Below are 15,387 nucleotides of genomic sequence, written 5' to 3' on the forward strand. Positions count from 1 at the left end.
TAAAAATATTTAAAAAACAACTATAAGGCAGATATCTTCATATTTTCATGTCACACTTGCATACGCTCATATAAAATACTCGCTGTCACCCAAAAAGGAAAATCACTGTGCCTGAATGTAAACTGACTACTCACTGTTAGGAACCAAGTAGAATTTTAAAACCTTAAAAAAAAAAAAAAAAAAAAAGAACAATGAACAATGACCAGATATGCTTAAGTTAAAGCTATTTTGGTGGTGCAGTTTTTCAGAGAAGTGAAATTTAACCAGAATATGCTGTCAAATAACAGCTCTATATCCCGAGAAGTCAACCTGATAGCAGTTTAAAAATACGACATATAGATATAGAGCCTTTACTGGTATATATGCACTTAGCAAATATTAGAAAAATCAATCAGAATCAAAATGCAAACTCTCTGAAATGACTGGATGCCTCGTGCTATTCATTTCCAATCCTAATTGTTTGATTTCATTCATCAGGATTTATATATGCACCAGCACACTACTGAGGCAGCTAAAATTAAATACATCCCATTTTTTTTCCCCCCAGAAAAGTAATGGACTTTAACAGCCATTCTATTGCAATGAGAGGTATTAACAAACAATTCTGCTCCTAACTCCAGGTTATAATGTAAGTGGATCAATTGATCACTCGCAAAAGGCAACAAAAAGAAAGTTTTGCTTGCTGCTGAGGGCAAACCACATCTATAAAATCCTGACCAGGCTGCCCATTATTTTCACTGGACATCCATTCAGTGTCTAAATGCTACCCAAACACATGCCAACTGTTAGCTCAGATTTGTGGCCCGTGAGAAGTTAAAAAGTACCATTTTACGAGGCGCTAGGAAAAGACAAGTAATGAACCTCCTCCTGTGCTGCACCAAAACCATGCTACGAAGGATTTTACCACCCACACAATAAGACATGCACAGAGAAAGAAACCAGAGGAAAATGTATGTATCACCAGAGTTACCTGGTTGTTATACACTGTTTTTCATGCCTAGCCCTCACAGCAGGTTACAAGTGTAAGCAGAATGATCTATAACTGGAATAAGGTTAACCAAGGCAACAGGGAAAGTCAGTGGCTTATTCCACTGGAAGAAAAAGCCCCTAACATGCATTGCATTTATGAACAGAAGTATTGCCTTTGGAAAGGGTAAATTTGATACTCATGCGGTTGGGGGGAAGATTTAATTAGTGGGGTCTACCACCCTTCATTTCATGTGTGCAAAACCCTAAGGTTTATGTTTAAGTTTACATACATGTGTCGCATACAAACAGAAGCCAGCAGTTTAGAGGGTAAAAATAAAAAATAGATTGGGGAAAAAAAGTGTGCTCCATAACTCGAACACTAAAATCACTACAAACAGAGTGACAGCTCTGAAATATTTACGAGTCAACATTAATATCATTAGACTTCAAAGGATATCACCTCAGCACCAGCTTCTCGCCCTGATCATCTGCAGAGCAAGCACTCGCACCAGGTTGTTTGCAGAAGCTTCTTCCCAACCACATCAGCTTAAAACGAAAGCCTTGAATTCGTTAAAAGCCATAAAATGCCCTTGCAGAGATCTGCTCTGCACCTTCCCGAGTCCACTCCTGGATTTCTCAGGAACTTTGTAAATAATTTAGCATTCCCATGGGGAGAATAGGAACGCTCTTTAAGAACAAGAAGATATTAAACACTAACAAGGAGATAAGAGGCTTCTGAACATGGAAGTTATATTATTTGCAGAGATGTCTCCCAGTTTTCACATACTCTGTTCTCCATATGTGACCACAAAGGGTAGAACTGCAGTAAACATTTAAACTGCATTGCATTATTGTGTATAATAAGAGCTTGACATTTTTATTTTCTCCAAGGAGAAGCACTGCCTATATGCTCTCTAGTGGATGAACAGGGTTTTTACAAGGTCCCTCCTTCTCCCTCCTTTAAATGTGATCAAATATGAATTGAAAGACTTTTATTCTGCCAGAATCCCAGTCCAAGGTTTTGTGTTTCTGTGGCAACAATGACACACTCACAGCTGAAGCAGGGCAGAGAGCAACTTCTCCTCAATCCCTCTACTGCTTCAGGTGCTATCTGTGCTAGGGAAGTGGGAACAATGCACAGCTCCCGACCTGGACCTTGGCAAGGACTAAGGGTAAATGGATTAGCGGGAAATTCTTTTAATCCACATTTTGAAGCGTACCTTCCTGTCACTGGTCTCCATACATGAAGTCTTTCTGAGGCAATCCCACAATCTCATGAGCAACAGTACTCTTTCAGAAATCAGTATCTTCTCCTTGCACATTGAAATCCCAGGCTCCCGTGGGATGAAGGCACCCAGCAGCATTCCACCTCCAGCTCCCTGCCTTGCACCACGCTTCTTTTCCTGGCTGCCCAGCAGTCCCAGCTGGAAGGGAAGAGGCTGTTTGCAGATTGATTCCTAGAAAGACTTTGTTTTCTGCACTGAAAGCACGTTGGAGAGGTATGCAAGGATAGGGCAACTCACAAATTTGACATAGCTACAAGCCACTGAGGATCCAGAACAAACTCTGCACCCATTTGCAGACAGACCTTTACTTTCACAGCAAGAAAAGGAGCCAGGACTTGGGACCCTCAGATTTACAGGCCAATGCTAAGCACTGCAGTAAAATCTTTACCTTTGCTTTCAACATTTTGGGAAAATCAAGAGCTGTAGGCTGTCAGGGTGATGATCTTTCATCAAGGCTAACTTAAAATGATCTGCCCTGAGAGACTGCCTGATTTTTCCCATTTTGGCAGAGGAATCGTGAGCTAGCCATGACACAGTGCTGTCCCCTCCCAGACAGCAGGTGCACAGGCTGAAAGAGCCCATTCTCCTTTAGATTAGGTATGTGCACCGCTTCTTAAAAATTTATCAATCACTTAACTTTCCAAGGGCTAAATTCCCAGTAGAGCAGCAGGAATTACAGCCACGCGAGCCGAAGAGGAGAAGAGTTTGTTAGAGTTGGCAAAAGGCAGAGAATCATATTATAAATTACTCTAGGAAAAGGCTGCTAATGCCCTCTCCGTGCAGTCTCGGTAGATACTACTCTCCCCATAGTCCACTTTTGTGGAAATTAAAGAAGTTCATTCATTTGAACACAGGATATAGGCTTCTGCTCATCTGAAAGCATTTTTTCCCACCTAGAGGGCATAATCACCAATTACATCTAGATAATATAAATTTAATTATTTTTATTGGCTAATACAGTCTCTATCAGCAAGGAAAGAAAACACGCTTTCAGAACTATTATCAGAAATTAGCATGCTCGCAACAAACAGCTCATCCCTGTGAGACAAACCACTCCATGGGACGGTGCCTTTGAGCCAGTTCACGGAGGGCTCCTGCAAGGAGGCTTTGACCATCAATACAAAACCAAAACTGAAACAACAAAGAAAAACCTGATGTCCCTTTGTTCCTTCTCAACCCACCTTCTCTTTTCTCCTTCTCTTTCCTTCTCAACTCTGATTTCTGAATTTTTTAAAGTCTTTCAAATACATATACTTCTACACGCTGTGCATTTTGTATGCAGAAAACCATGCATCTCTCCTTTTAAGCTTTTGAAATCCAGCATCTTCATGGATCACCTTATGCAGGAACTTCAATTTTGCTTGCCTTTGAAATCTTTCATTAAAACAGCACATTTTAAAACTGCCTCTCTTTTCTGGTTTCTACTCACAGCACTGGAAAAGTGAGCATCACATCACCTTGTCCCATCTCAGACCCCTGAAGTCCTGATGCCCCAGACTGTGCAAGTCTCACCACAAGCTCCCTCTGATATCAAGGACCAGAACTGGGCACATCAGGGACATTGGTTTGGTCTCACAAAAAGCTGGACAGCCCTTGTGGGTGTCTTCTTCTCCCCCCTGAGGGGAAGAGAAGCACCCAAGGGTGCAACCTCAGATTCCTGAGTTGGCTGCTACTGTAGGGAGATGGGTTTTGGCTGGAAAGGCACACTGACAGGGTGCTTAGTTCTGCTAATTATCACCACGACATCAACCCCGTTAGCACAGAGGTGACAGTATTGGTATTTAGCATCACTCACTGCCCTGCTGGCACCTTGTACGTGGGCAGGTCAGCCCACAGTCTCTGCCATCCTGCCTTTTTTGTTAGCAATACCTGTGGCAGCCAGGAGGAAAGTCTGCATGTACACCCGTGCTGGAGATGCACCTCCAAAACCAGCACAGACAGCCCCACATCCATTAAGTGTCAGTACCACCCGCTTTGTTTTCCATCCCCTTGCAAACACAACCATCCATCAGGCTTGTCTTTTTTTCCCTGCAGGAAAACCTCTACCCTTTAAGGCAGAGGCAGAAACATATATGCTGCAGTGTGACTTTCCTCGAGCTCCAACTTTTTCCCCTCTCTACCTTTCCCCAGCTCTGCCCAGAAGAGCAGAGCATCCAAAGCTGCAGCTTTCCCCCAAAAAAAGGCTGCTGGGAGAGATGGGACACTTACATAAGGGCTGCAGCAGCCCAGGAAAGTTGACATCTGAGAGAGACAAGGCAAGAATAGCAGTGGGAAAGCTCATCATGAAGCACGGATGTCTCTTGCAGAGGACCTGCTCCATCACCCTGTGCAGGGAAATACCCAGCAGGTGCTGAAGGGTAACTCACATTTCTGGTTTCTCTACAAGCAAGTGGCTGCTGGCCCTATGCAAGGTGATGGGGTTCCCTTTCGACTCTTTGCCTTGCCCAGAAAGCAGCTGCTGATCATCCATCAGCTCTGGGAAGCTGAGAGGGGAGGATGGGTGATGGGGGAGGCTGACAGCCCCTCTGAGACATGTCCTCAGCTCCTCTGCACGCTGGTGAAATGGAGGAGATGAAGGGAAGCAGGCTGCACCTTGCTGTAGGAGCTGTGTTGCTCCTTAAGCATCCCTGAAGGCATCATTATACCTGTTGTCATTAGGGCTCTCCCTGCTCTATAGGAAGGGAAAAGGTGGCTAACGACTACCATAGGAGGACATCCAAATAAGTGCTGTACCTCACCACTGCACTCCAAGCTGTAGCTCGATCATTTGAAAACATGCAGACTGTCAGTCCCCTATCACTTATCATTTTAATTGACTGCCATTTCACAAAACTCTCCCAACTAGGGAGTTTGCATCCTCCTTCCATTCTGCAAACCCATCACAAATCCTCTTGGGCTCTCTCCAATTTTCCTATTCTCAATTTTATTTTTTTTGGACTTTGCATTTATTTTTCCAGAACCTCTCTGAAGATGAGCTGGAATTTGCTAGGCATAAGCATGGCATGCATATATAGCACTGCCCACTTTCACAAGGGTCTGCTTGAAAAGAGCAATACAAAAGAACAGCCACGGGGATTTTATACTTTTTTTTTTTTTGTCTTTAATTTGAGACCTCTTCTTTTTTAATCACAACATAGCTACCACAAACCCTGACAAGAGATTTCCTCATCTGCATTACTGTCTTTGACCCTGCCCTTTCTTGCACCCTCAGACACAGCCAGAACACCCATTCTCCTCTCCTTGACACATTCTTTGTGCTTAATCACTTCCAAGAAGTTCCTTTGCTATCACTCCCTCCCTTTCCACTCACTTGTTTTAGTATTTCTTTTCCAGTCACTCACTCCCTTTCTACTCACTTGCTTTAGTATTTCTTTTCCAGGACTCTGGGATTTCTCAAACCATTCCTTTTGGAGGGCAGCACCTCCTTGACTGATCTAAAATCCTTCCTGCAAACACACCTGCTGAACGGCTCCCATCAATTGTGCATCTCCTCGTGTGCCTCTGTGTGCCTGTTCTCCGATTCACCTACCCGGGAGCGTAGCCATCCCGGGCTTCAGCTGGGAACAAAGGAGAGAGAGGGAGGAACACCTCCAGAGGATCATTCTGAGCACCTAAGATTTAATGTAATAGAACTATTAATAATACATAAGAAAAGAATTATCCAGAGCTTTTTAGTCAGAAAAAAAATCTCCAGCCCAGGTCCCATCTGAATTGAAGAGAGATTTTTTTTTTCTGGTCGCTGGGACATGAATTAGCACCAAGTACATAACCTACATTTCCAGTGGAACGTGCAGTGTTGCATACAGCCCTTGCTTGATGTTTTAGTTCCTTATTCCAACTGGAATCATCTTAAGCTTGCACTGAGATGCACTTGTCATTTACTACCCATCACATCAACTGACAACACTTTTTTTTTTATCCTGTTCCATTGTTCCCAGTCATTACCTCTGCCACCAATTCTGTATTTATAGCCCTGAGCTGGCTGGATGGCTTCTTTTCAGCACAGGCACCCAAACTGCACTTGCTGGTGTCTCTCTCTCTCCTCTTTTTTAGCACGCTATGCACAGGGCTGAATTCTCCAAGTGGTGAGAGACAACGTATTTAATGTGCAAGCTGGACCGTGTCCTCAGCTGTGGAGGCAGTACTTACATCATTAAATCAGGCATACAGTGAAATGCTTTGCTGAATCGATGCCTACCTGCCCAAAGCCTTAAAGCGCCGAGTCCTGTCTTTAAAAGCTGATCCTAGCCCCACTTTTATTCACTTCGGTGCAACCTGGAAGTTTCCGCTGAACGCTAACTTATCTTTGCTCTCTCAAATGGTGTCTAATTCAAGCGTCTAATCTGCGCCTTTTTATCTTATTCATTGCTCCCTGAATGTGGAATTCACTATCTATTTTCAAAAGGGAAATAAGTACCACCACTGTTTCCTAGACAACAGAAGAGCAAAATTAACTCTTCCCCCACCCCTCCCAAAACAGAGGCGGCGATATTGAATTTTGCTGTCAGAATCATATTAAGGAAGAGCTGCAGCTTAAAAAATGTATGGCAAAAAAATGTGCCATGCTGCTATGTCATGAGAACACACCTTGCCTTTCACTCCATGTCCTTTCCAAAACAAAATACAATTAGCCTCAGCTACGGAACCTACAGACTCGTCTTTACTTATGATAATTAGAGCAGAGAAGAGAAATTCAAAAAATCTCACTCATTTAGCGTGGGTAAAAATCCCTGTTTTTCAGCCGGGCACACAAACAGAATTTTGCAGCGTCTCGGCTTTGCGTGACATTTCAGTAGGCACTGGGATGACATTACAAATAACAGAGTTTGCAGAAAAACAAAGTGCAAATTAATCTGAATCTACTGTGCTAGTTTTTGGCATACTACAGGACTCCTGGCATACTTACAATACGCTCAAGGATATTCATCCAGCGGGATTACCGGACTGGCTGAACCTTTTCACCTTTTGCTCTTAATCTGGAGTCCAGGGATGCCTCATGCTGGGAAACCAGTACCTCCTTTTATATTGTTTCCTTGTAAAATTGGTGGACTGCTCAATTTTGAGGCAACACAAAAGGGGAGAAAGCATTCTTAGACGCCAATAAAACCAAACTATTTCAGCTTGTTTTATATTTCTGTTCTTTATGATTAGTTTTATGGAACCCTGAGGATCTGGGGGTCTTTTTGTGGCTGTGTTTAGTAGCCTTTTGCCTAGGTTGTGCCCGTGCAATTTGAGTGCACTGTCTTATAGCCCCAAACCAGAGTAATTCACGAGATACTCCACAATATGAATAGAATTGATTTCAGGGCATCATATCTATTAACAACATATGTGAAGAAGAGGTTTTTCTAAACTCCAAGCACCGTGCTAGTCCTCTGCAGGTCTGTATCATGGAACTGTACAGTCTGCAAGCCTACCGTATAATCATAGCATGGTTTGTATAGCTCCTAGAAGATTTTAGTGTAAAATATCTACAGGATAACAACACAGAGCATCTTGCAAACAACAAGTGAACACTCTAAATAGTCACCAACTTCTCAAGTATACAATTACAGAGCATGGTACTATCTATTGGCTTTCCCAGGAGTTGGCACCACATCACGTCCAGTATGAAGAAGTGAGATGACAAATAACTTGATCTGGATTTTTCCTCCCTCCCCCTCCACCAGCATACACTGCAGCAATCCATCATGCCTCAAAGCCTTTTTCCCTTCACCAAAAAGGGAAATGGCTCTTGTTGAGTTGCATTGGTAAAGGAGGAGGGGAAAAAAAAAAAAAAACAGGGAAAAAAACAAGCATACATTGTAAGGATGGGGAGAAACAAAGGATTCTTGATAGTTTTCTACTCACAGAGTTCTAAAGACATGCTGGGACACAGCATAGTCACCCACACTAAACTGTATCACGCTGCTTGTACCTATACACTCACACGCATGCCTTCCAGCTCTCCAAGCTGCCCCAAATGTCAGACACATCCAGGGAGAGCTGCAGATAAGAATTGTAGACTTAAGAGTACAAGTCACAAAATGCATTATTTGGCTGTCAAACCAGGACTTGCTAAATTAATGAAGCATTTTAATTCCCAGATCAACAGAAGCAAAGTTAATTTTGTGAAAGTGTGCTAGATTCCAAACCTATTACTATTAAGACTAACTTAAACCTCATCTACATTCTTCAGGGAACAGGAGGGGAGAATAAACAGAGGTGAAATTAAGCACAAATGTGAAGTGGTATTTTTTTTTTGACTGCAGTAATTTTGATGGAAGAAACTTAGAGGCCTGTTAGCACTAATTCCTAATAGACTGGTCCATTTTCCAGCAGCCTACCAGGTACCATTTTCTTTATGCACACTTTTTTTTTTTCTTTCTGCCCTTCAACAACCAGCAAATACTTCTGTTTTTGCAGGGGTTAAGCCTATATTTCCCAAATGATTATTTGCACTGTAGGAGCTGCTTAGATCTTTCATGGATCAGGGTCCCCAGAATTAGGTTTTGTATAAACACAGTACAAGGAAATGGTCTTTTCTCTAAAGACCTTGCGCAGTCTAAGGTCTAAAATGAGTCTGAAATGAGAAGCAAATTTATTCAGTAAAAGGAGTTCAGGACAGAGCCAAGCTCTTGACTGTAAGCAGTTGGTCTGTGGACCATCTTCTGTGTCTGTGTTTGTGCACTGCAAAGCAGCCTTTGAACTGTAGAGCATGTTAATAACTAGTAGGATAACTCTGCTAATCACCAGAGAAGTACAGAACTGGGTCTACAGGCTGCCCCAAAAGGAAGAGTAGTTGCTTTAAGTTAGCAAAGACGCGTACAGATAAGCTGGATGCCCTATGACAGTTGATATTTTGGGGTGGGAGTGGGTGGGAACAACATGGGATGAGACTTACAAAAAAAAATAAGAATTAAGGTGATCTCTACAGGACAGAAAGCATTTAGTATGGAAAATCAGATTTATCTCTCACTGTCCTCCCAAGTCTTAAGTTCCTGGGCTTCAAAAAGGAGAGATAGTAGAGCCTGCTCGTTTCATCGTGATGCAGGAAATCAACAAACAAGTTGCCAGGCGGGGAATTTGGTTGATATAAAACCACCAGAGTTCAAGTTCCTCACTCAAATCGGGTCAGTGTAGACAGAGGCCCACTTGGTAGCTTGCTAGTTCATCCCTATCAGTCTCCATTTTACCCGTTTCCATTGCTGAGTGAAGAACTATTCCTTGACAGAAATCTGGTGTACTTCTATTAAACCAACTGAGATAACAAAGACTTGACATTTTGCAAAGAAAAGGATTTTCACCTGAAGTTCCCCAAACCACATAAAGCTAAATCTCCATCCTCGCTTTCAGCTTTTGATTAAGAGTTTCTGAGACAGGCTTACATTTGGGATGCCTCTTTAGCTTTCTCTGATCCTATTGCTTTCAGCTCGTTGGCTTGGATGGAGTTGCTGAGAGCAACTCTAGGGCACAGCCTGGACAAAGGGGTCATACGGGACCAGCCAAATAACAAGGCATTCTTCACCTAACTTGACTCACATCGAGATGGACTACACAAAGACAAACCTGATGGAAAAATCTGGTCTTGTTTTTCTGCAGTGGAAGAATCTCCTACCAGGCCCTTCAAAGGGAAGGGTTTAATCCTTAGTAAATAAATACCTGACAAGATCGAGATTGGGGCTTTTATAGAGTTTGATCCAATGATTTCCCAAGGGAAAAGAGAACAGGAAATTAAAGTCTTCCAGGTGGCAGCCACAGAAGAATTCTCTTATACTCCATTAGACAAAGCTATGGTTATAGGCACAGGAATGCAGTGCCCCAGGTTTTCTCTACAGACACCAGAGAAAACGCTCCCCAGACAGCTGATACAGGGCACCAACATTTGGTTTCAATGGGACGTCTCAGAACTGGAGTTTCTTATTCTCCACAGCTCATAGAGGAAGCCCAGGCAAATAATTCTCCTTGCAAATACCTCCAAAGACTCCAGGCTGGGTTGAAAAGATTGTTATACATTAAGATGGGAGCAGAGATTCAACTTTCCTTTGTCACAATATCAAATTTTCTTACTTTACCAAGACATTGACACACTTCATAAAAACATTACGAGCTCCTCAGAGAAAAAGCACCAAGTTAAAACTAAACTATCATTACTTCTATAGAAAATGAACACGAGGCTTTACAATATATTTCTGTGCTTGCAAAAATGGGTAGGGAGACTAAAATAATTGGCCTGATTTTCAGTGTCTAACTTTCGACACCCAAAATTGAGAATGTAGGTCATGTGACAAGCTCTACTATTTAAATCTAATATCCTGGATTACTGAAACACAAAGCCACCCTTTATTGTTCCTCTAGTTGGGACGTTGAAATGAAAACTGTTCAGGGTAAGAAGCAGATCTCTCTATTAACATGTTCTCAAAACTGCATCATTGGATTCATCAGCAGGAGGAACTGAAGCAACTTTAAGCTCGGTGCATTTTGTTTTAGAGAATTAATCATTAAGAAAGGCCTCTGCACTCCTGGAAATGCAGAGCCTTTGCCAAGTTTATCAATACACAGAGGCAAAATTGCTGTCAACCTGACCTGGACAATCGCAAAGGGTTCATTATTCATGCTCATTCAATTTCTGGCCGTTTTGCTGAGACAAGGATGTTACTCAGTGCCAATTGAGATGGTGGTTTTGACATGGACACTTTCCCACTACAAACTGGACCTCATCCACTAGCTTATTTCATGCACTGAACAGCTGCTGCAAGGGAAAAAAAAATACTGATCCAAGCCAGCGTCCCAGAGGTAAAACAGCCTGTAAAGCAGAATGGTATTTAGATGTAATGTTTATAAAATTATGTTTCAATTTAAATGTTGGTTTGGGAATAGAGAAATACAAAGTCTCCTTTCAGTCCTTTGTTTTCTAGCTTTGAAAATAGCAAAACTAATGCTACTTTGGCCAAAAATAACCCACAACAACTAAACTTTACAAAGTAACTGCCTTCTCATGCAGTTTGGTATACAATGTTTTAAGCAAAGAGAGACTTTCCTGAATGTGTAACTACTGCACAAGGGAAAGGGGAAAAGGCTGTTAACATCCTTACTGGGGTGACTTTGAGCAGTACTCTTGAAACTGCTTTTACATTGAACTGTAACATTTTAGAAGGGTGTGCCATTGTTACTTGAACATATTCCCAACTATTTTATATTGATTACATAATAAAGGTATGTGACAGAATCTTGCCAACTTTTGCATTCTTTTATTTCCACCATTATTCAAGTCGAGCATCTTTACCACTAAAGCTGTAAAATAAACCTTATTTATTTTGGTTTACCTGTTTGCTCCCTAGGGAGAACCCTACAAATCCAATTAGAAATTACAAAAAAATAAAAAATAAATAATTTTTTTTTGCTTGCACTTTCTATGCATATTTAGACAACTTCTCAGGAATATAGCAGCCAGAAAATGGAAGAATGCACATTTCCTTCGAATTATTTATGTGATCCTACTCCTTGAACATAAACACTTTCTTCTTTACCGGTTTTTATTTATACAGTAGACCACCTGTTAAATTACACCAGCATCCCAATGCTTTCTTTCCAGGTGTCCAGGAACATCAGAGACACAAGCATACAACAATCCACAGCTTGCCTATTTACCTGGATTTCAGAAAGCTGAGTACACACGATGGCAGTGGAAAACGCCCTCAACGAGTACTGTCATGCTTGCAAATGCCTACCCTGTTGTGCACAACCTTCTTACTGCTCTGGTTTTCATATTCTTCACTGGTCACTCAGACAGAACTGCCATAGTAACATCTGCTCTAAAATTACAGCTGAAGTTTTGCCCTTTCTGTGGGCTTTTAGGGCTAACGTATGCCTGAGCAGCTGAGCTGCAGGAGTGTATTTTGGAAAGCATGTTAGGAGACTACAACTTGCTGAAAGTAACTGGGACTTAGAAGCCCTCAAGTGCTGTTTGAAAATAGGGTTGGGTCTCCTACTTGCTTCCTGACCTCTGAGAAGCACAGCCTTTATCTATCTATGGTCACACATGGCTGTTAATTTCTGTACCACTTTGCAAGGGAAAGCCATGCAAGAATGTTTTAATTACCCATGTAAGATGTTGCATGCTTATATTGTCAATGCCTTTAAATCTGCTACACAAAAATGGGAGGTGCAGAGAAGTTCAGAAAAGCTGTAGGTATTCATGCCACAGTATCAACCTAACAGCATCATGATTTTGGAATATACAAATCACCACCTCCTCAAAAAAAACACCACTCTGTGTTTCCTTTCTGGTGGCACTTGAATATCATCCGAAAGGCTGCTGCCCCTTCTAAACTCGAAGACCCACGTATGACGCAGTTTTAAATGGAAAGAGAAAAAAACAACAACAAAAAAACACAACACAAAACCAAACCCAACCCTAAAAGACATTGCCTCAGCCTCTGCCAGTTTGTTTATCTGCCTGTGCTTGGCAGAAAGTATCTGAAAAAATATGTGGCAAATAGCTATTGTGATCATGAACCAAAGCAAAATGAGTCCATTTGAGAGAGTGCAGGCTCAGAGGAGAGGGAATCAGCCATCTCCTGGCCTCCACCAATACCAGTGAGTCTAGAGGCACAATTCAGGTGTGCTTCCAGTTTAGTTTTTCCTTTCCAACCTTTCTTTTTTTGGCTGTTTCTTAGCCTGTATGCTTGTTAGGACAGGAACTCATAGGTCTTTGCAGCACCCTTAGAAAGGGTGCAGGGAAAAGGAGCCCACAGGCTCCTTTGGCTGTCAACATTGAAGTCAGTTCAGTGCCTCCAAGTGTTCCAGTTCCTGCTCTCCAAGGATAAGCTTCAGAAAATTAAAAGGAAAAGAAAACTTCTGCTCTTGGCCATGACTGTACAGCAGCTGCTGTAGCCAAAACCAAGCACGTAAGGATGTTTCTGCAAGTTGTCCGTTCTCAGATTCTCAAAGTGACAGATATTATTAAGCCAGGAGCTAAAGAGAAGCTAGAACAACCCAGGAGCAATAGATGCACAGGAACAATCTAAATTCAGATGCTATTGGCAAGATTTTCTTTAAGTCTCATATAGTTATTTCCTTTTGAGCTGACTATTCATCTTCCACAAATATAAATATTCTCTTGCAATGCTACACTTGTTTAACATCCACTGCTGTGTATTCTCCACCTATAACAATGACACGGTGCAGTAAAGTAAACAGCCCTGCTGCATGAGAGAGGTTCAATTTTAATGCACGCAAATGAATTAAATTAGACGTAAGCAGGTTATGAAACAGTGAGAGAGCTGCCAAGAATCAAAGAAGAGATCGAATTTAACCATTATTAAAATGACAAAACTTGGGATCACCGACTGTAAACAATTTTCATCACCTAATTAAACAGCCCATTAGTGTTTTCAAAAGAGATGGTTGGTGGTGGCCACTCGGAAAAACATTGTTGACTTTGCAATGGTTTGTGCTCCAAGTTAATGGAGTTGATTTCCAGCACGCACTTCCCCTGTGCAATTCATCACAACCACACCAAACCCTTCGAGCAATCCTAACACGAGCATGTATCACCCACCACGTGGGTCCGAAGCCTGCTGCTGTGCAGCACTAACACCTTGGGCATGCACTGAGCTGAAAGCAAGGCACTGCTTTTAACCTGAGCAGCCATGCTGGATTAGGAGGATTACCTGCGTGTACTGAGCTGTAGGCAGTAAAGAAATATGTGCTGGGGTAGGGGCTAGGGCTGAGCAAGGGAAGAAACAAGGAGCCACCACTATACACTGAATTTTATTTTTGTTCTTACATTGAGGTAAGCCATATACCTGTAAATTACACAGCAGAACCTAAACCATGTGTTTTAAAGACACGCTGCTGATGAAAAATAAAAAACTCTAGAGAAAAGTTCATTTCCGTAATGATTTCGATGTACGCTGAGTCCCCACAGTCGGAGCATTTTGCAGTTGGGAAGAACAATCCCATCCAAAGTTTCTCAGAGGTCTCCAACCACGTGGGCTTCACCCAGGCTCCCCGAATCTGTGTAGAACCCCTGACACCTGCTGCAGCACCTTGCCAAATGCTTCAGAGAGAACCACAGCAGAAAATTCCAACATTGCAATTCCCTTCTGCACCAGCACCTGCGCCAAAAAGGCTGAGCTGAGCAAGCCCTGCCTGCAGCTTGAGCAAGACATCGCAACGGCTTCGCAGCTATCCATAGAAAACGAGAAATTAAAGAGGGTGAGGATTTGTTGAGCTGTTCTAAATTATTGGGAGTCATTGTTTAGAACAGGCTCCTTTCTGTCTTTATCTCTCTTAAATAGAACTGTATCTGAAAATATATTTGTTTATGCAGATTGGACATCCTTCTCCTGTTTGAATTAGCACTATAAGTACATTCTGTATCAGTGCAGACATACTCGATGTATTTAATGTCAACACTGCTAGCAACGATGGAGATTGGAAATATTGCTCTGCTTGTTGGCCATGGAATAAATTTGCCAGACAGAATCAGTGTAGCTCTAGAGTTTAAATTAATGCAAGCAACACTGTTATCAGTAGTCTTTAGCCTGCCACTCTTAGCTTCTAACAGAAACATTTAGGAATAGGAAGCATTACATCTGGCTACAGCTGCATATTACATGGTCCATTGAGACTTAGATGCTGATGGCTGAACTGAATAACAAACAGCTGGGTATAAATGCAAAGATCAGGGAATCATAAGAAAACGCTTGTATAGTATCTTTGAAGCCTCAAACACAATGATACTGTATTAGTGCTATTAGCATTACAGAATAGAATAGCCTGAGGATTGGAGTTCAATTCCTCAGCGTGGGGAAGCAGCCACTTTAAGGCAGGTACCAGCAGATTCTTTTCTGGCTGCTGTAGTATTTATATTCACACAATGTATTATATTAAAAAGTTGGTTGTGAAACTAACAGGAATCTTCATGTCTGCAGTACCGGGTAAAAGTCAGCCTGCCCCAGGAGTTACGGGACATGATTCCTCTCCATCTTTGGGAAAGTGTTGGTGAAAATCTTCGAAAAGTAACAAAGGTGATATTTTCAGTGCTATCAAAAGCTTAAAGGCAAAGATCTGAAATGAGACACATTTCATTCAACACAGGGACAAGCCAAAACAATATTTCACTCCCCCATAGGGCTAAAGGCTG

The 15,387-nt window shown here is 42.0% G+C and overlaps 1 protein-coding gene across 15 annotated transcripts in view; it reads right to left on the reverse strand.

The window, feature by feature from the left end:
• The window catches only part of CELF2 (CUGBP Elav-like family member 2), a 560,320-nt gene that overhangs the window by 211,517 nt on the left and 333,416 nt on the right, over positions 1-15,387 (reverse strand). The window lies entirely within an intron of this gene.

Source organism: Aythya ferina, assembly GCF_964211825.1.
Source record: "Aythya ferina genome assembly, chromosome: 1".
Taxonomy (NCBI): Eukaryota; Metazoa; Chordata; class Aves; order Anseriformes; family Anatidae; genus Aythya; species Aythya ferina.